At 39.0% G+C, this 20,960-nt stretch overlaps 2 long non-coding RNA genes across 2 annotated transcripts; one reads left to right on the top strand and one right to left on the bottom strand.

Annotated features, from left to right (window-relative positions):
* Positions 1 to 17: 17 nt before the first annotated feature.
* Positions 18 to 5,573, top strand: LOC122998649. Its single transcript, XR_006407461.1, has 3 exons — positions 18 to 102; positions 4,140 to 4,255; positions 5,185 to 5,573. It is a non-coding gene; the product is annotated as an uncharacterized LOC122998649 (long non-coding RNA).
* Positions 5,574 to 8,690: 3,117 nt separating this feature from the next.
* On the bottom strand, positions 8,691 to 16,576 carry LOC122998648. Its single transcript, XR_006407460.1, has 2 exons — positions 16,406 to 16,576; positions 8,691 to 9,493 (listed from the first exon to the last, which is right to left on the bottom strand). It is a non-coding gene; the product is annotated as an uncharacterized LOC122998648 (long non-coding RNA).
* Between the last annotated feature and the right edge of the window lie 4,384 nt (positions 16,577 to 20,960).

A 20,960-nucleotide genomic window follows, 5' to 3' on the forward strand; every position in this document is an offset into this window, starting at 1 on the left:
ACTATTGGACCGCACCACTCCTTCTTTCTGCACGGGGGACAAAACAATCCACATTCATATCAGAAGAGATGTTAAAAGAAGAGCTGCGTATCAGTATTGATGGTTAGTGAAATTACGATTCTATTTGTTCAACCATATTAAGGCTTTAGTTACATTTTCCACCATAGTGTTGGTATTCCGTGCTTGCATCTCGGCGTTGTCAAGTGAATGGTTTCGTCCTGAGGTGCTGTTATTTTTGCCATACTCCCGTACGCCGCGGGAGGGCGGTGTTTCTCGACACGGTAACTCTGGCCAACACGTGATCTGTATTTTGGAGCTGGTTCCCACCCAGACACACCCCCTTTATTTTATACTCAAAGACTCTTTATATACAGTCTGTGTTCTTACCATAGACTCTTTATATAAAGTCTATGTTATACCCATAGACTCTTTATACGCAGTCTGTTCTTACCATAGACTCTTTATATACAGTCTGTGTTCATACCTCAAAGACACTTTATATACAGTCTATGTTCATACCCATAGACTCTTTATATACAGTCTGTGTTCATACCTCAAAGACACTTTATATACAGTCTATGTTCATACCCATAGACTCTTTATATACAGTCTATGTTCATACTCCATACAGAAGAAAAAACAAGAGGCTGAACATGACTCCACCACATCATAAAGTTAATGTTACTCTAGCAGGACAGTCTCAACAAAAATGATAATGTCTCATGAGAGTGAGACATGCATGGTCAAGTGTTTGGTTTTATTTTGTCTATCTCACAAGAAATCAGAAACAGGTTTATTGCCAAGTAGATTTGTACATACAAGGAATTTGCCTTGGTGTTGTCGATAACGATCAAAAAATAGAAGGTAAGAGAAAAACACAAGTATCCATACAAAGTAAGAGAAAAATACAACTACCACAAAAGAAAAGTGTAGATATATAAAAAACGTTTACAATTAAAAAATTAAACATAGTAAACTTAGTAAAAATACATTGTAAGTGAAAAGAGCTGCTGAGTTTTAGAACATTGTACAAGATTTTGACAGAGAATGTGTAAAAATGTCACAGTATAAACTGTATAAACGGTATATGTAATGTGCAAATGTAATAATACAAATAATACAATACATTACAAACTGTGCAGCAACCTGAAATCATGTCCACAAACCTTATTTCTCCTTTCATTTATGCTGCATTAAAGAAATTACAATCAACAAAATGATTCATAAAACGATATCAGCCTTGATTGTTCAACCTTTTACAGTAATCACCAAAATATCATCATTTGATCTATGTCATGATATTGTGTATAGGTTAATATTTATTAGCTGTAAGTAAGAATTGGCCCTACATAACTAATTAAAAAAAATATGCCTTACACATAAATGTTCTGCAAGTTTTGCCTAAAGTATGCATGTCATAGGCCTATAAATGACAACAATACAAGATCAATTTTGAACCACTCAGGAATTTGTGAACATGACCAGACAATTACTGTTTGAAACTTTAAAAAGCAGTTTTATGATTAAGTAAAAATTTGGACTCCTTGTAAAATCTGAAAAAATAGACAAGGTGCACATCTCCTCTCTCAGTATGTACTGCTGGAGTGTCTTTGAACAGACATTTGAGCTGTCAGCTGATCCAACCAACCTGTTAAATGGCCATTAGAGTTAAATTTATCATGTGAGTGTGTGTGCGGGTAACCTTTTAAAGCATGAACATCATAGTTTGACATTAACATTAGCTTTCATGTTTCTCAGATTAGTATTAATCAAAACACAACACGAGCTGTTGTGAGGAGCAAACCGGAGACATTGTGGTCACAGTTCAGTCTCTAACCACACAAACCACCTTTCTGTGTGTGATTAGACTTCTAAATGAAATATTGGACGTGGTAGCAGTGATAAAGGCACAATAACAAGTTCCACACTTCACCACACGAGAGCAGTACAATGCTTGAGCACAGCACCACCAATGAATTGTATTCTCCTTAAAAGTATTAATCACAGCAGGGCCTCTATCTTATCCATTTTCTTTCAGTCACAATGGCTGATTTCCTGACAGGGAATTAGTTAGAGGAGATGAAGCGTGGAGAGAAAATGAGAAGATTCTCCATTTAGGTCTAAATAGCAAAGCCACTGGAGAGGTAAAACACTTTCTATAGAATTCCACTTCAATAGATTGATTGATTGTGGTAATTTTACAATACATGTACTGATATGTCTGATGTAAATGTTCATGTTCAGGAAGCCTTTTATCTTTGATGGATTAATTGAAGTTATTGCTGGTTAATTTATGTCGTTGATTCCCTTTAAAATGGCGATGAAAATGCATTGTGAGAACATATAATGACCTTAATATGATGGGTGCTCCAGAATACAAAAGGATCTACAGCAAATTCAGGTCCAGTTAGAAAAATAACATATGAATAATGCATTTTGTGTGATCATTGACTACATGGATAACATATACATGATTTCATTTATCAGTATAATCCAATGCTTAAAATCTAGCAATTAATATTAAAAATACAGTAATCAAAGTCATATACAAGATTAATGTACAAATAAATACAAGAAGACCCTTTGAAGAAATGGACTAAATAACCAGGCTACCATACTTACACGCCATTTATTCACCAGTCCAAAGCACACTTTGATAAAACTACAGAGCAGGAGAACTTGAAGGGACCCTTTGATTACCTGAAAAAAGAACAACAGCAAGATAAATGGTTAAGAAATTGTTATATTATTACATATATTTTATTATTATTAGAATAATCTAAGTAATTGTATTTTGTGAGGTGTCAGATAAAAATATTTGGTTGTCAAAGTTGTAGAGTAAAAGTTGGGGAGCATAAAGTGAGTCTGAACAGCTAATAGCACAATCTCTGACAATCTCTGAAATACTTAGGACTCATGTTGAACATCTTACTCAAAAACTAAGGTGTTGTTTCTCTTTTCAAAGCAGAAAACACATTATACATTCTACCATACTGTCGACATTGGATTATGTAGATATGCTGTATGCCTTTAAACCTCTGGATGCTTTCTATCACAGTGCCATTCCATTCATTACAGCACACAGCTATCACACGCACCACTGTGAGTTATATGAAAAGGTCAGAGGTCATCCCTAACATCTAGAAGGCCCCAGCATACCTGTGTCTTCATTTATGAGGCCTTGCTAAGTTACTGAGAAATGTAACATCCTTAGTTGAGCTCAGAACTAATAACTACAACATGAATAAATAGAGCTTATTATCAATAACAACGACGACAATAATAACAATACTACTAATAAAATGATAAAGCTGATCTGAGCCTATTCATCTCCATGACTGCCTCCTGTTAAACTGGGTGATTGATCTGTGGCTCTATTGTGTTTTTGTTGTACCTGACTACCCCCGCAGAGGAGATCTTGCTCTCAGTGTGTTCTATCCAGATATTAATTGCTCCTTTCATTTATCAAAACAGGCTGCATGTTGTCCTAGTGTATGTGAGATCATCTTCTTTAGCAAAAGACCTGGCCTACTGAAATGTCCTTGAGCAAGATACTTAATCCCAATATAGCTGGCTGATCCAGCACCCTAACCGGAGGGCAGAAACCAGTTTCCCTCTTCAGAAATTAAAGTACATCACATCAAATAAACCCTAACATTGTTGAATACCAATGTGCAGGAGGGACGTGCCCAAACTATGAATCTCCTCAACCCAATTGTAAGATAATCTGTTTTATTTCCACCCACAGAGTCTGATGGCAGCTGCTACGACTCTCATGTTGATACCTTAATGATGCTTCACACATCGCTCACTGGTAACAATACTAACTGCTTCCCCTGATGATGAATTCATGTCTGTAAACATGAGAACAAAAGGATGTTTATTGTGGCCAAGTATAAGTGCTGAAAACTGAGTGACTGCAGAGACAACAATAAAAAGAGAACTATTTATTACGCTTGCCAGTGTAGGCTTTTCAGTCGTGGTTTCCACTGACAAGAGCCTTTGCCAGTCTGCCTCCTTTGTTGCAGTCTGCTAATCAATGGCATCCTTACAAACTCTATCTCGCTGCTCTGATTGCTTGCAGACATGTTGGCGCCTTCCTCTGAATACTCACCAGTTTCTCCGCTCTCACCGCACAGATATTTGTCTATCTGCATTCCCCTGCACGATCCTACCACTGCGACTGTTTTGATCCAGAATTTTACGCTGTGATGCGCCATTAAGCCAAGATTCTGTCTAAACAAAAGAAAATGAGGTGAGTATTAAACTGGAGCGTTTTGATTATGTATGCTCTCTTGAAAAAAAATGTGTATGTGGAGCTCATTTTCATGCAACTGTTTTCTCATAGAATATAAAGACAACTTATTGAGCTGTGATGTGGTAGATTCAGCCAGCTGTCAGTCTCTGTGGAGACCACATAGTTCTTGTGAACCTCAGCCCTGTAGACGAACAGATCCCTTTGATCCATTTAGTGCTGAATCACCTGCCATTACAACTTGCTGCAGGTCCACTACAAAACACTGGGTGGTGGTAAAGCTCCATGACTGTCTGCTACTGTCTTAGTGATACTAAAACTGCCATCATGAGAGGAGAGGAGAGGTATATACTACATATAGTCTTTTATTGATATAGCAAGGTGCTATTGCAATTGCATTGATGTGTTGTGAATCCGCATATACAGACAGGTATGTAAAATACAGGGATGTATTAAACAGTAAGATATTGGATAATAGTAATAACAATAATCACAGTGTTCAGCAAACATTATTGAACATTTTTGGATGAACTGGAATAAATAAGACAATGAATGTCATAGAGTGTATGTCAGCAGTTCGTCCTTTAAAAGAGAAGAAAGGAGAAAAGAAGAGAAATGCAGTAGAGCAAAAGTCCAGCAGTATTCACTTCAATGTCATTATCAAATAAATGATCTTAGCTACTTTAAGATATTTTCGATACATAAAAAACAAAACAAAAGACTCAAATAACATCGATGAAGTTTTCATCCAGAAAGGGGAAAATACCGATAATGTCACAAATAACAACCCTATTGTAATGTTAATTTTTTCTTAATAGAAACATATGTTTTATTGTACTAGAAATCTCAGCAGAACACAGGTTAAGATCGGAAAAGAATTACACAATAAAATGAAGTTGTCTTCTTAAGGTGTTTGGTGGTCACTGCAGGTTCATTTGCAGGAAGAAAAGCATCTGACTGACTGACAGGACTGAGGAGCTGCGGCCGAGGAGGGTCAGGAGGGAGAGGGAAGAGAGGCTGAAGGGGTGAGATGGAAGACCTTGAAGGACATCAGGGAGCGCCTAATAGAGGCTGTGAGGGCTGTAGAGAGGAAGATGGTCACTCTCAAGAACAGACTGGCTTGCTGGCAGCTCCTTCACCGGGCTGGCTGCCTGAAGAACTGACGGATGGAGGATGAGGTGGAGAGGCTTGACAGGCAGCTGGCCATTACGCTGAGTGTGTTGTAGAAGCTCTTCTACAGCCAGAAACAAAATAACCATCCAAACCACAGTGCTGCTGCTGGCGACTAGACCGTATAAGGAATTTAGCTCCCGGCATTTTCCCCATCCCAATATATATATATATATATATATATATATATATATATATATATATTTATCACTGTATGCATTGTTTTAGGCCAAAATATAATAAGGCCGAAACTGCTGAAGAGAAAAGGTTGCTATCTGTGGATAAATCCAAAATGAACGTGGGGTTTGTAAGACAGGTAAGACAAGGAAGCAGACTGGAGGGATTATGTTCGTCATACTGAGCTGCTGTGATATTGAGCGAGACATCCGTGCGCATGTATAGTGTAGTACATATATACCCAAGCAGCGGCTGACTGATCCTCTGTAAGGCATCTTTCCTGGGGAAGAGTGAATTATTACTTGAGTCAATAACACACAGAGCTGGATAAAATTAGCATCAATATCACTGGATTTGTGTGCAGGATCAGAAATGTTGCAGGCAATAATGCCAAAAGAAATAGTGGAGGATATTCCTTACATATGAGTTTGAGTGAATTTGCAACATCAAACTGCAATTTGCAACATGAGAACATTTGCTGTCCTGCTAATTTGGATACGTTTCACTTATCAAAATGAATTCCATACTTGCGATCAATGCATTGTAGCCTTTTAGGACTTGCAAATTTATCCGCAATTTGCGAGCGACGATCATTTGTGAAATGTGAAAGAGCCACAATATGCAATTTGCAATCTGTTTCTAAGCTGTGTTTATGAATTGCTTTTGTAAAATGGGCTCAGCTGAGGTGGAAAAAGTGAGTAGAGAAAAACAGAAAATGTGGAAAGAAAGATCACGGAGTTCAGTGCACAAATCCAGTTCAGTGTGGCCTTTCAAGACTGCTTCACATCAGCCTGATAATGGTCTGGTTCTACAGATGTGCAGCTTCAGCAAGAAAATGAGTGTCAGTCATTTGTGTGACACTGCCTGGGACCTCTTATGATGCTTAATAATAGCATGTATTAAGCAAGTTTGCTCAACTGATTTTTATTAACCCTCCTGTTGTGTTCCAATTGAATTGGACCTATTTACAAGTTTTGATCTCTGAAAAATGTAGCTCCTTTAATCTGATTGTCATAAGGTTCCATGACTTTGTCCATACAGGGCATCTGAAAACACAAAATACATTTTGATATTTTTCATTAAATTCTGGGTGTTTTATTTAACTTTCGTACACCTGTGGTGTTCCTGGTCAAGTATGACAGGTCATTAGAAATGAATGGATGAGAATACAATCAGTGGATAAAATTGAGTTCAGGCACATGCCCATTCATCAGATGGACATACTTCCTCTCTCAGACTCCTACATGCATGTCTGTTTGAGCACACACACACACACACACACACACACACACACACACACACACACACACACACACACATACACCTCACTCACTCACTGTATATGAGGCTCTTGATCATATCTTTGATCATGACACTGGTGAGGAGGAGAGAGACCAGGAAACTGACAGTGAAGACGCATTAGAGGAGGAAGTGTCAGAAGTTGAAGACAAAACAGAATATGATCCAGACCAAGAGAGAACCGATGTGGAACAATCCAGCGATGGGGGCCCGACTGAGGTTGTTATTACATTTCTGTCAAAGAATGGGAGTTTGTCCTGGTCTTCATCCCCACCTGAGAGGAGAGGCGGCTGTCGGCTGAAAATATTATCAGGATGACCCCAGGGCCAACAAGATACGCCATATTTGTTATAGTCAAAATAACCTATACGTTATGCTTTTTTTTGTTTTAATCCAGAAATGAGTTGTATGAGCTCAGGCCAGTGAGGCCTACAGGTCATAAATAGTAAACAGAAGTTCAAAACTTGTAACGTTCACAAGAACTTAAGTTGATAAAAAGATTTAACACATAATATTTGTATAATTATTATAATCATCTATAATGGGGCGGCCATTTTGGATTGGGAACACAGAATTAATGAACATAAAACAAATACAACAGGAGGGTTCAAGAGACCCAAACAGTAAAGAAAACATATACACTAAGATGAATATGGCCCGCTAACAGGTCTGGTTAAATTGCATTAAGATCTCTTTTCAGATGTCCAGGCTTAGTTTTAAAGACAGATAAGTCAACAGTCACACCCACACCCTCCACTTCTGTCACAAATCTTTTTGCAACTGCCGGTAATGCTAGATGGAATTGGCTTGAGAACAAAACTATGGCTTTACTATACACAAACATCCTTTCAAATAAAGCTTTAGTGAATGCAAACGGAGGCCATCACTGTTCAGTACATTGCCCACAAGGAGTGATTTGCAAAATCGCTTTAACCAATCACAGTGGCATAATATTGCTGTGGTGATACAATTTGCAATACATATGGGGATTTACTTCCCAGCGACTGAGTGATGAGTTAAATGAGTATGTATGAGTGTGTGGAGGTGGCATAAGATGTTGTTTCTGAGATGCTACGCTTTAGGATTTGGCCTGTCTGAATAAAAGACACTCTGGAGGAGGATTCGTCAGCCATTCTTTACAAAACCTGAGCCTCACCCCTAAAAACAGAACTGCGGCTGCTTGAAAAGTGGAAATTACAATAGTCAGTATTTGAACCTTGACATATTTTTCAATTAGTTTTGCAGCCCAAGTGAAGAGTTTCTAAATGTCACTAATCTGTTGCATGCATATTTATTCTCTTGCTCTATAAAAGGCTTGTATTACTGCTGAACCATGTCCCACAGGCACAGGATGTTTTGCACAGGGAGTAATCTTTGTAAGGTATGTGGCATGCAAAGGACCTAATGTATGCCACATTAGGTATGTAACATAGCTTGTAACATTAATAGATAAATCAAGAATAAATAAGACAGAGGAAGGAAGAGTAGGCACAGATTTTAAAAAAAAGATGCAGAAAAGGGATAAGTCAGAACTATAGATGGACTTTCAACTATATTACTGCTCATTATTATCAGGCTTATGAACCTGAAAAAGAAGCCAGACATCATTATTACGTCTGGAAGAAACAAGTTTGTCTGGCTTAGCTTCAGCTTAGATGTCTGAATACAAGTCCTCTGTTGTGTACGCTATGACAGAAGCCAGACTTTGTACAGGGAACAGGACAGATGGACACATTATTGGCTGTCTCGGAAATGTTTGTGCCGCTATGCAACCAAACACACTTGGGTGTAAAATCTCAAACCAGTTTATTTCATGAGAACATACAGTTTCCCCGCTCACTGTCAACAAAGCAACAGCAGAAGAGGCTTCTGAGAGAACATTTGGCTTTTTCAGCCTTCAGGGGAGAGTTGTTCGTCTTCACAACCAAACTAAAATCTTTAGAAGTATGCCTGAATTATCCATTTAAAGAATTTAAAATGCTAGAACAAACACGATTCAAGTGAAATTTGAAGTGTTTTTACAGATTCAGAAGCGTGTAATTTATAGAATTTCTTGTTTCTTTTTTTATTCCAGAACATGTATATGCTACTTTCAGAAACATTGTTGCACACATAACCGTCTTGTTCAACACAAAAATTATAAAACTGAGAGTCTACCATCAGTGACAAGGTTCAGTACTAATGGAGGAAGTAATGTGCCCTTTATGAAGCAAAGTGGAAAGTGAGGGGGTGGATGGCAGAGTGGTTTGGGCATCCAGTGTGTAAGGCTTTTTCTTTTTATTAACCGTAACCACAATGTCTCACTAATTTAAGTGTTTTAGTTGCCTCATCCCAACCATACCTCAACCATAGTTTTTCTCATTTCAAATCAGGAGAGACATGTGAATGAAGTAAAGATAATGTTCATTATAACAGAGATAGAGATGATTAGTCATGACAAAAGTCTTTGGTGTCCTCTACAGGGACAGCATCCCTGAGCAGCTGTGTGATAGATCCCCCATGGAGTCCAGACACTGGTGATGGTGGTGGCTGATGACATCTGTTTAGACTGATAGGCTGATGAAGTGATGAGACTGATGAACCTGCGGGGACCTATTTAAAAAGACAGCGACCAGATGATAGGCTAACAATGAAGGTGTGTTGCTGTGCTATTGGATAGATGTGACCAGCGGATGTAACAGCTGATATCTCTATCAACGCCCCAGGCAATGACAGCGAGGAAATAAGAGTGAGCGTGTGTGAGAGATGAGAATGACAGGATGTTATGAAAAAATATAATTACAGGCCTGACTGAACTTTCACTAAAGCTCCATAACAACAATATTCACATATTGTTGAATGTAAAAACTTGAAAAAATGTTGGCATTGTATGTAAAAAAAACAAACAAAAATTGTCACTGGACATAATTGTACTAGGTAACTTGTCTGGTAACGGGATTGAGTGAGCCAATAGCAAAACTCCCAGAACAATGCAGACAACACAAATACATGTCTTTCCTCCTAGTAAACATCAGTATTTTCACCTGTGTGGAAAACAATAGCATGAAAGCATCATACACGTGTCAATTAACATCCAAAGAAACTAGCTCAGCTGCACAAAATCATTTTCAGATCAACAGACTACCAGTGTAATTAGCTTCACATGCAGCAGCATGACAGAGCAGTTAAAAGTAAATTATGTACCCTCTCGAAAAGAATATTGTGTTGTTTTGTTCAAGTATTTTATGTTCCACTTTATTCCTACTGGCTGTCTTAAGCTCATGTCAACAGTAAGCAAGGGACCACAGCTGAAACTGGACTGAGAAAATATGAAAGCACTTAATCAATCGAAAGTGAATCTTATGCTGCACATGTACATTCGCTGGGACTTGGAGATTATCAGCTCGGGGCTGAGATGATTCCTGCCATGGAATAAACTGACAGTGACTGCCAAAGTACCCTCTCTTAGTTTTCTGTTTTGGCATAATGTCTTCATATTTATAGAGATGTTTGTTGCCAATGTAAAAATGTTATTTTTTATTTCTTTTATGACAGGAATTGCCACTGCTGCTATGCTAGCTTTGTTGTTTCTACACTTGCTTTGTTTATTACTGCTTTGCCTTTTGTCCCTGCATAATATCATATATTTTAATTCTTTCTGACATGTTACTGCATTTTAGGCTAAACTGTTTGTTCTTCTAGACTGTTTTAATTTATTTCTCTTGGTTGGATATTTTCTTTTTCTTTCTTACTGACATTGTTTTAAAAAGGATTACTAAGGTGATTGCAATTCTTGTGAAAGTGGAAAGAAAAATTTCTGATCTAAAGGTGTTATTGTACAAAACCTTAATTGTTTCTGTGTAGCAGTTGCCTTCTTCCTTTTGCATGCATTCACTTAAGTTAAGGAAAAAGCACTTATCTGTTAAGCACAATGAGTGTAAACTTTGGGTGAAAGTCCCAAGGCATTAAGTTTGGCCTGTAACAACACCTAGTCAACCCCCTTCCTGGCTTGGTCACACCAGCAGGAAATGCTGTACAAACACAATTATTTTTTTTTTTAGCATTCAAATCTGCTTGACCTTTTTCCGGTGTTGTATAGAGGAGTAGTTGCTGTGCTGCCTGGGGTCAAAGCAGGCCACAAATCTACAGGTGGAGTGTAACTTCCTCTCACTGCTGAACAGGCAAGTGAGGACAAGATGTTGCTAAAGAAGAAGCATGGCAGCTTCTCCTAGGCCCTATCCCAATGTCCACGCTCACAGATTCATGGACTTTGAGGCGCATTCCCCTTAAGTCCATGAGGGCTTAGGGCTGTCCCACGGTCAAATGCATGAGTGCATGAGAGCTCTCTCGCAGACTTTTTAAGCCCTTTATGCACACTTTCTGAAAGTCTGCATTTCTGCAGACTTTGCCTGAGGGAATTACCCACAGTTCATAGCGTTGTGATTTCAAATACAGGGTTACAAGGGGAAGCCTGGAAGCGTTAAAAAAACGATTATATACCATTTCGAGCCCTTGCAGCCTCTCGCACTCAAGCACTTCACTCATTTTGGATATTATCACTCAGTTGAATTGGCATTATCAGTAGTTATGGGTTAGAAGGGGCCTGCTACATGTGCTAGCAGGTGCATATCAACCCATTGGAATAGGACTGTGACACCTACCGGTAGGTAATATGCCGCTACGTTATGTTACACTACAAAATAATCGTTTTATTATGTGACTATGCTGTGGTTAAGGTTTGGTTAGGTTTAGGCACAAGACCACTTGGTTAGGTTTAGGAAAAGATCATGGTTTGGGGTAAAATTATCACTTGAAACATGGTTAAACGTGGCAACCGTTATGAATGCAGTAAAATGCAGTAAAAATGTCCCGACGGAGGCAAAAGATGGTCTTGAACTGTTGTCTCTTGCTTGCAAATTGCAGGTTGCTAACTATCTATCCATTCACCCAGCCCACCTTCTCCTACCAAGTGAAAAATCATCTTATCAAGTTACAGTATCTTATATTGATGTCATCTGACCCGGAAGTCACCTCCCCAGGTCATAAATACTATGGGTGCTAGATGGCATCTGTGACTCAAAGGTGACCTCCACTTTACCAATGGATGATAACACCCTTCTTAACCTACTATTAGGTGTAGCAGGCTCCTTCTAACCATATCTATGAGGCTGATAACTACTGATAATGTTCATTCAGTAGAGTGATAGCGTTCGAAGAGGGTGAGCATTTACCCAGTTACATCAATTAAGTCCGTGAGGGTTCAAGGCTTAGGCCTTGGAGGGGGACACTGGGATTGGGCCCTAGATATCAACTAGTTTGAAGATTGCTATCAAGCTTAATGGCCAACCTCATGCTGTATGGCATTTTAAGGAGTATCTTCCTCCAGATTAAATTGCTCCAACTTCCTCTCCCAGTCTCACCACCACTCTCAGAGCCCTGTTGAACTACCAGGCCCCTGGTATGGAGGTACAAGCCCCCTCTACTGTCCACAGTGTCGAGCCTCACTCTTGCTCCAGTAAACTCTGGCAGGTGAAGCCCTTTAATAAGTACTCAGGCTGCTTGAAACAGAGAGATGAGAACATGGAAGTGATTATTTATGAGCGATGTAAAGTAATATCACAGCATACATCACTGTGAAGGATAAGTAATCTAATTGACAGAGCAAGTGGGAGAAGGAGAGACAGAGAGATGAAAGACTGCCAGAAAAGCGGCAAATTTTTAGACAGTCGAAGGATATAAAAAGTGAGAGGGTAGAGTATAATATATTCAAAACCACATTTATAAAATACCACACATTATGTGACATGTATGCCTCTCATTATGCCTCTCATTATCAAATATGATATTGACCTTTGTGGTTTATAGGGGGCGTAACTTTACTGGGTCAATAAACAGGAGTGTTTGAGTGTGTGTGTCAGCAGGCTGTGGGATTCATATTTCATGTAGATGTACCAGGATTGATTTCAGTGTCTCAGCAGAGGGGATTAGTTGTATATGTGCTGTTACTGGCAGGCCTGTGTGACTGCACTGATGCACCATAAAACCCTAACTCTTCATTCATAATGCTCATAATGTAAAAAATGGTAAAATTTAAATGAAAATCCCTATTCAGTAGAATTAGCAGAAATAGTAGAAATCATATTCACATATGACATCATCAGTATCAATGTGCCTACTCGCACGTCCTGATTTTGCCAAGTGGTTGTTGTTCTGAGACCAACATTTTGTATAATAGCCCTGGGACAACTGCCTCAGCCAATTAACTTTTGTGATGTCATCAGAGAGAGCACTGCTGCCAATGCCAAAATCTTAAAATAGAAAAGAAAAAAAGAATTAGAGGGTAAAATGGCTGTGCAAAGCATGGGTGTATAAAGAGAACTGGATACAGCATTGGAGGCGGGGCCCCATTCATTCCTATGAAAATTCATGCGCCTGAAGTGGCGCATGAAGCCAAAAAAGTTCAACTTCTTTCGCATTGCTTCCGCATCTGTGGGGCCCATAGAGCAAGCGCACCAGTGACTTTTGCTGGCCGAGCTGGCTACTTCCAGTTTAGCCCTCCAACTAACTTGAATGAGGATAAATTCAATTGTGCTGCTCCTCTAGACTTTCGAAATGTGATCGGACCAAATGGATCAAATTATGACAGTGAGACGAGTCATTTCGTGGGGATTGTGACACAAGTGAGGTGCCACCACCAGTAATAGCAACTTCGCTATTTCCATCTGCAACCCGGATTTGTCTATAAGGAAAGGAATCACCAAAAGTAATTGCAACAAATAAAACTACTCATAAGTGAAACACAATCCATTCACTACAGTGTATGCCCACTATGTACCAAGCACATGCATTTTATTTAAAATATTGTAAAAAAAAATCCACACTGGGTCCCACATGCTTAAGCTCTCAAATTGTGGGTGTATGTGTTTTGTTCTGCCTTGTATAGAAAGCATCTCTCCCCCTGTTTTCTCGAAGGTAGAGAGTTCAGTGTTCTCAGTGCCAGGAATCTGAGTTTTTCTCTTTCTCACTGTTGAAAGATTAAGTACAATGGAGTGTGTAGGTGCCTGGGATTTCATCTATTCATCATGCCAATAGTCTGGTCTCAGCTATATATGCGCGAGGAGACCGAATCAATTCATTCAGGCAATAATCAGCTGAAATAAACAATGGGGATGGGTATGGTGTGTGTGTGTGTGTGTGTGTGTGTGTGTTTGTGTGTGTGTGTGTGTGTGTGTGGGGGAGGGAGGGGGGGGGGGGGGTCATTCCAATGGTTGTGGGGAAGATTAAATAAATAAGCCACAAGAATACGGATAATATGGATACTTAAAAACACATTTCCATTTTAATGATGCAATATAGCAATTCTAAGCATCAGTTTATTATTCTCTAATTGTCTTAGTATAACTATTGTAAACACAATGGTCAAGACAACTGCCAACCCTGACCTCACAGCATTTTCCACCAGTCATTCTCATTTTGCTGCATCTAATGTGACCCAACACTAACAGTCTACAGCCACATGCGCTACCGACTCTGTGAGGCTGTACTTAGTGGAGCTTTTAGTTAATGCTAATGTCAGCATTCTAACATTCACACAATGACAATAGCTACATTTTCATCCAAATGTAACAGGAGAAAAAAAAAAAAAATCAATGCGAGCTTTCATCCACTCCTGTTATGAATATATTTGGAGTTGGCTCGTCTAGATAAACAGCAGGTGGTGGCGCTAACTTTCCGGCTGGAGGCCATTGAACCATTGCAGAAGAAGAGGGTATTTATGTTTTGTCTGCTACTATTTTCTGTGTCTTTAGTGGAGCGGAAGCTTCAATAGACATTTAAGTCACATTCTTATACATCATGATTTATTCTCCAAGTCTGTTCCCACTGCACTTTGTCAAATTTTGCTTTTATAAAAAAGGAAATGTAAAACCTTTTTTGTTATAATTTCAGGATTCTTTTTGATTTTTTTATGCTCCCAGTCAGGTTTTTTATGTGCAAGCATAAGCACATGCTAATTTTAACAGTTATGTTTACATCATTTACCATCTTAGTTTAGCATGTCAGCATACTAAAATTGGCCCATTAGTACTAACATAATGTACAGCTGAGGCTAATGGGAATGTCATTAATTTGGTAGATATTTAATCATAAATATTTTGGACAAATTAAAACTTTGAATTGCTGTATTGAATTTTCTGTCAGTCCATCCAGCAGATGTTGAGATATTTTGCTGAATTAGTTAGTAAAAACTTTGGCTTGCTAGTGGTGCTACAGGAAAAGTCTGAGGATCACTGAAGTCAGTAGAATTCATCCGCTGTGCACCATTCTCAAACAAAAATGTCAACCTCTAAAGGAAAAGTCAGGGGATCACCAAAGTCAGCAGGCATCTGCAGACTACAAATGTTTATTTCATGTCAATCCATCTAACAGTTGTTGCGATACTTCACTCTGGACCAAAGTGGTGGACCAACTGGCTGACCAACATTGGCATCCTCAAAGCCACGCTGCTTACATGGCAAAAAATCTGAATGCTTATTACTCAGTTTCAGTTTTGTGCCATAAAGCAATCTTCCCTTGTGTCTTATAGCATTACAGCACATTCCCCAGAAATCTGACCTGTAGCTAAGGAAAGTTATTACAACATTAAACTTTTTGTAGCTTGATGTGGTGCATCAAAATCTCCATGCCAAGTATGTGTTGCCAATAACTGCCAGACATCACTTATTTTCCCGACCAAACTGCTTGTCATTTAAGTTGGTTTTAAGTTTGCCGTGAGTTATACTGATGTGGGTGTAGATCTGTGAGCAACTCTGAACATTCACAGCTGTCAAAGACTTGCCAGTCGTGCCAGCTGTGCTCTGTGAATGCCATGTCAGACAATCCCTTGTTGTGCTTCAATGCCTCTCCAGCATCAGTCAGTGCAACCACATGCCAGATGTCTGTCTGTAACTGACAGTCTGTACAGGTCTCTCCAAATGAAACTGGAAGACCTTGTTTAAGCAGTTGAATTCAACTAAACTGCAGCTGACACTCTAAGATGACATGTGTATAAAGCTCTAGGAAAAACAATGACCTTTTGTCAAGCAAATCAAATCTTTTAGACGTGTACTTTAGCAGACAAAGGCAATATGTTAATAACATTACATTTTTGTAATTCATTTATTCTTAAGCTCTTACTGGTCTCCTGAATCAGACATATACAACCTCTGGTTTATTGTTTTTTGTGTTCTACACCAGTTGTTATTCAGACAGACTTACAGGATTCCTTTCCTTATTTAAAAATGTCATGGGTGTGGGTATGAGGTAGTGGTAGCAGGGCAAACAGGAGGAGGACACAAATGCAGACACCAGGGCAGGACAGGTTAATACTGTTAAACTGACTGCTTTGCTATCTCTTTCTTGTAAGAATCATGTATAGTGTGTCCTCATGTTTCAGTGAGACAATTTTCCACCATGGTGGACAATAAAGATATGTTCTATTCTATAAAAAGGGCCTTTAATAATCAAAATCCAAAAAAAGAGGCTTACTGGTAAAGGCAGGAACAGGAACAGGCTACAGGTGGCTGGAACGGAAGTATACAACAAAGTAACATTAATGATCTGGCAGGGAATGGATGGCAGAGGACTGGTGTTAATGATACTGGGGTTGATGAGGTAATGAGCAGCAGGTGAGGATAATTGGGGAGTGGTGAGCAGGTGGGTGTGGGTTCCAGCCAATAAAGTCCGGGGGGATCTGGTGGACACGTGGAGAATGGCAAAACCTAGGGAAGAGAAAGTGTGGGGCTGAAGGCAGGGACAGAGAAAGATGGACAAAGATGACAAAATAAACAGGAATGAGGCAGGAATCGTAACAAAAAGAAATGCTTTTAAATACCCACCAGCATTCACCATTTGTTTTAATGTAACAGAGTAAAAATGCTTACAGGAATCTTTTGACATTTTGGGAATACGCTTATTAGTTTTCTTGCATAGAAGTGATGAGAACAACTTGTCATTTTTATGATTTTTATTGAACATATTAAACAAATAAAATAAAAATGTGTTAATTAGTGAGCATTAGAGGTGCTAGTGCTTTGTTTTTTTTTACCTTTACAGAGCAAGCCTTGCTATTTGTCTCTGTTTCCAGTCTTTTTGCTAAGCTAAGCTAGTCACCTGCTGGCTCTCGCTTCATATTTAGCTTAAAGACATTAGTGTGACATTGGTGTTCTCAGCTCTTGACAAGAAAGCAAATAAGCATATTTTCCCAAATGCTGTACTATTCCATTAACACCTCCATTCATCAATGCAGAACCTGTTTTTCCCCTTGTGTACCATAAATCAAGGTCCCCTGAAGGAAGGATAATAACTTAGATGTACACAGGTGTCAGTAAGAATTGGATCTAATTATGGAAATCATTAATGCTACTGATCAGATCCTAGACTCTGAACTAAGTGAACTTTGACATTTTTGATTTGTTTTTAAAAGCCTTTGACCGTATTTGGCAAGACGAGTTTTATTATGCAGTTCTCCTGAACGGTATATAGGCTGCAGTAAATTTTATAGCGCAATCAAATCAATCTACATGAGAAATGGCAGTGGGCTAATATTGGCACTAAAAGAACAGATGTTTTCACTCAAAGAAATAAGGTGTGAGCTTTAGGGGTCTGTCTGTCGAAGCAGTAAACACTAACATTTAGATGAATTTATTAGTGGTGCTGTTGGAACAGTTTGCTTCATCTAGCAATAAAGCCTTTTAGTCACAAGAACATCAGATAGCCTAGTGCCGCTGTCACAGGACATGCCATCAAGCGTCATCTCTACCTGATATGCTGCAAGGACCCTAAAAATTTAGGGTAGAGTACAACTAGACCTCACAAGAAAAATGTCATCATCAGTCATTTGTTCAGATGTCTAATATGACCTATGTTCATGTTTATCTGACAAAGACTTCTAGCAGCCATGTGAGTTATGATTCCTGTCTGTCAGGAACAAAGGCAATGGTGTGACGTTGTAGAGCTGCTAATTCTCTCAGGGAGGAGGTGAAGTGGATGGATAAGTCAACAAAGTGTGCAACTTTGACATGCGATGTCAGTGTTTCTCTCTCTTGTTATACACATCACCAATTATATATTATTATACTGCTCTGTAGATGGGTCCCATGCTTCCATGTGGGTTACATAGTAAGATTGTATAGTAACAAGCAACAAATAGAAAGGTGCAAGAAAGCAAGAGACACAGAGAAAAAAAATACTCCAGCTACATTTACCAGGTTTTGCATTTAAGCAGTGTTCCATTCAGTTGTCTCAAGTCAACACAAGGCACACAACAAATGACCCAGTGGGCCCACAGGGGAGTAAACAGTTCAGCACCACTGAATGCAATACAGCAAGACTTTTGTACCATTTATTTATTTTTAATAAACCAACAAATTTGTCCCAAGGAAAAAAGGCATTTAAAAAGATCATGAAGACTTATCAGAGATATCAGGTCAGAGCAGAAACCTGATAAAACATAAAGAATGTATCTACTGTAAAAGGCAATGTGATATAATGACATTTTCATTCACATTAAGAGAAAAGAGATACAGCAGTTTTTCCCATGGGCAAACCTTTCAGAAACGACCCTGCTGGAAGTCCTGCAGATGCTGAGTCAGCGGGTTTTCAGTGGAAAGACAGGGTTTGTGAGTACAAATTTTTATCCTCTTCCAAGTGGAAAAGTTTCTGTCAGCCTCAGATGTAAGATTTGTGATGATTTTCAGCAGAATGAGAGTCAGCAAAAGCCCTAAGTGTTTTTTACGGATGGATGACAGGAGTGCCTTTGTACCCTGGGGCCCAGACTGTTGCCCACAGAGGGTCCAACTTAGACCTTCCCCCGGTTCCCGAAATAGCCATGGTTAGACATTACAGTCAGGCTCAGGGAAAGGAATCGACCCAACAAAAAGTGAGGAAAAATGAGCTTTCGACCAGTTTAGCTGTGAAAACTGCTGTTCTGCCTGAGAGATGATGGTGTCACATCTGTCCTTCATCACTGGTGCTGTGTAGGTGACTCATCTGATCTGTCATGAGGGCAGGTATTCAATCTATCAAGTGGCTATCATACAGTATATTTTCAACATTCACCTTGAACTGGACAAGCAGGTGAATTCTTGAAGAAGGCAGAGTTGTTTCATTGACAGCACCTGCTATATGATTCACCAATGACACCTTCATCCTGGTTGTGTTTTGATGTTCTCCAGACATAAGAATAGACCTTCTGTGCTGTTTCTGCAAGGGCTGCAACATGCTACGAAGAACCTGTACAGATGGCGTCAAAGGCTGTTAAATGTGCTGTAAATAACACATTTAGGATGATCCTTACAGAAAGTAGTTGTGTCAATGTTAGTTGTAGGTGGCAGACATAAACAGTGAACAAAGTGAGCTTGTGGGTTCATGTGTAGCGCATGAACATTCCCACTCACGGATCATCACACTCCAGTGATTACACAACATTTTATGGCGTTGGAGGTTGGAGTCCAGTATTTTCATCCAGCACAAACACCATTTGTGATCTACAGTAGTGTGTTCCCCCACCTGTTTCCACTGCAACAAATGTTGTCATGGCCGCTGTTTGGTGATCTCATCCTAATGAACATCATACTTATGGCCCAAAATCGCATTTTGTACAATGCCAGAGGCACATTTTTTAGAATTGGCTATGCAATATAATTTCTTTTGAGCATGGAATCACCATCACACATGATTTCAAAATGGGATCAGAATATTTCAAGGTTTGCAAACAAACTGTCATGACCCATCTGACTGAGCATGTTTCTTTCCACTTATTGGTTTGTTGCTGAATGGTGCATTACTGTCAGCAGTCATATTGGCCCTATCTTACAAAAATGGTTTAAAACCAAGTAACACTCTCTGCAATGTAAAACAGTCATATCTGTCTCCCACATTTCTTGTTTATTTTTAACTTCCCTTCATAATTCTATAAACAGTATTCAGTCTTGTTTTTGTACAGTGTAATATTCCTGTATAACTACATGCATAGCCACGTGAAAGCTCATTCTTGAAGTAGTTGACAAAATGTCATCTCAAGGTCCATTTGGATACTTGATCCTTATTTTAAAGTGCAAGTTGTTGCATTGACTTCTTTAAAGGGAAAATTCACTGCTGTGAATATGATGATTTCTTAAAACTAGGTCACGAATGTAGTAATGTGCAATTATTTTTGAAATTGGTGCCGTATGTCTAGAGACACCAGACGATGCGCTTTGCGTCTCCCGGCGGACTTTTGCTGGCAAATGAATTGGGGAGCTCTGGGTACGGACAACATGGAGGGAAGTTAAACATTGTTCATTTGCATATACTACACACATTGTAATGATACAATGCTGGTTTAAAATCAGCAAAGTTCCCATTTAAAGGTGAGTGCATTAAGAAAACAAATCCTGCAAAGTTACACTAGATCACCCACACCTTCTATCATGTTTTTAGTTTTCGTTTGCAGCAAATTTAACCCCTTTCCTGAATACTGATTGTCCAATCATGGCTTAGCAAATGTAACTAGGCACAGCAGGCCTGTCAAGCTTTGGATTTCTGAACATGTTAAAGCAATGTCCATAGTAGTAAGACGATTCTTGGAATTAGTAGTTTAAAAATAGTAGTAATAGTTTAAAAAATTGATTAAATAGTGTGTCAATCTGCTACATTGTAAGCTGCAATTGTTAGCATGTCCGGCTAATTAGCTTACCTACAGTAACTGAACATTACTTAGAAAGCCATGAAGCATGTCATTAGCGTTAACCACATTAATTTGTGGGGTTAAAATGTTGTTAACAAAGTCTTGTTCATAAATAGTACATCCACTGTGTAGTATTTCTTCATTGTGTGAAAGCTTGTTCTAGCAGTTATTTCTTTTGTTTAGGGTAATGTTAGCAGCTCTGTCCGACTTGTTATTGGCTTTGGGGAAGTTTACTCCAGCAACCCCAGCCAACTTTACCTAAGATATTATGTTTGCCAAACACATAGTCCTCATCCTAAAAGGTTTTTGTCTTGTAACGTTAAAAGTGTGAACATACTGTTTAAAAATACGAACAACTTTGTTAGCTAAGCAGCC

This window comes from Thunnus albacares, chromosome 15, assembly GCF_914725855.1.
Source record: "Thunnus albacares chromosome 15, fThuAlb1.1, whole genome shotgun sequence".
In the NCBI taxonomy this organism is placed as follows: Eukaryota; Metazoa; Chordata; class Actinopteri; order Scombriformes; family Scombridae; genus Thunnus; species Thunnus albacares.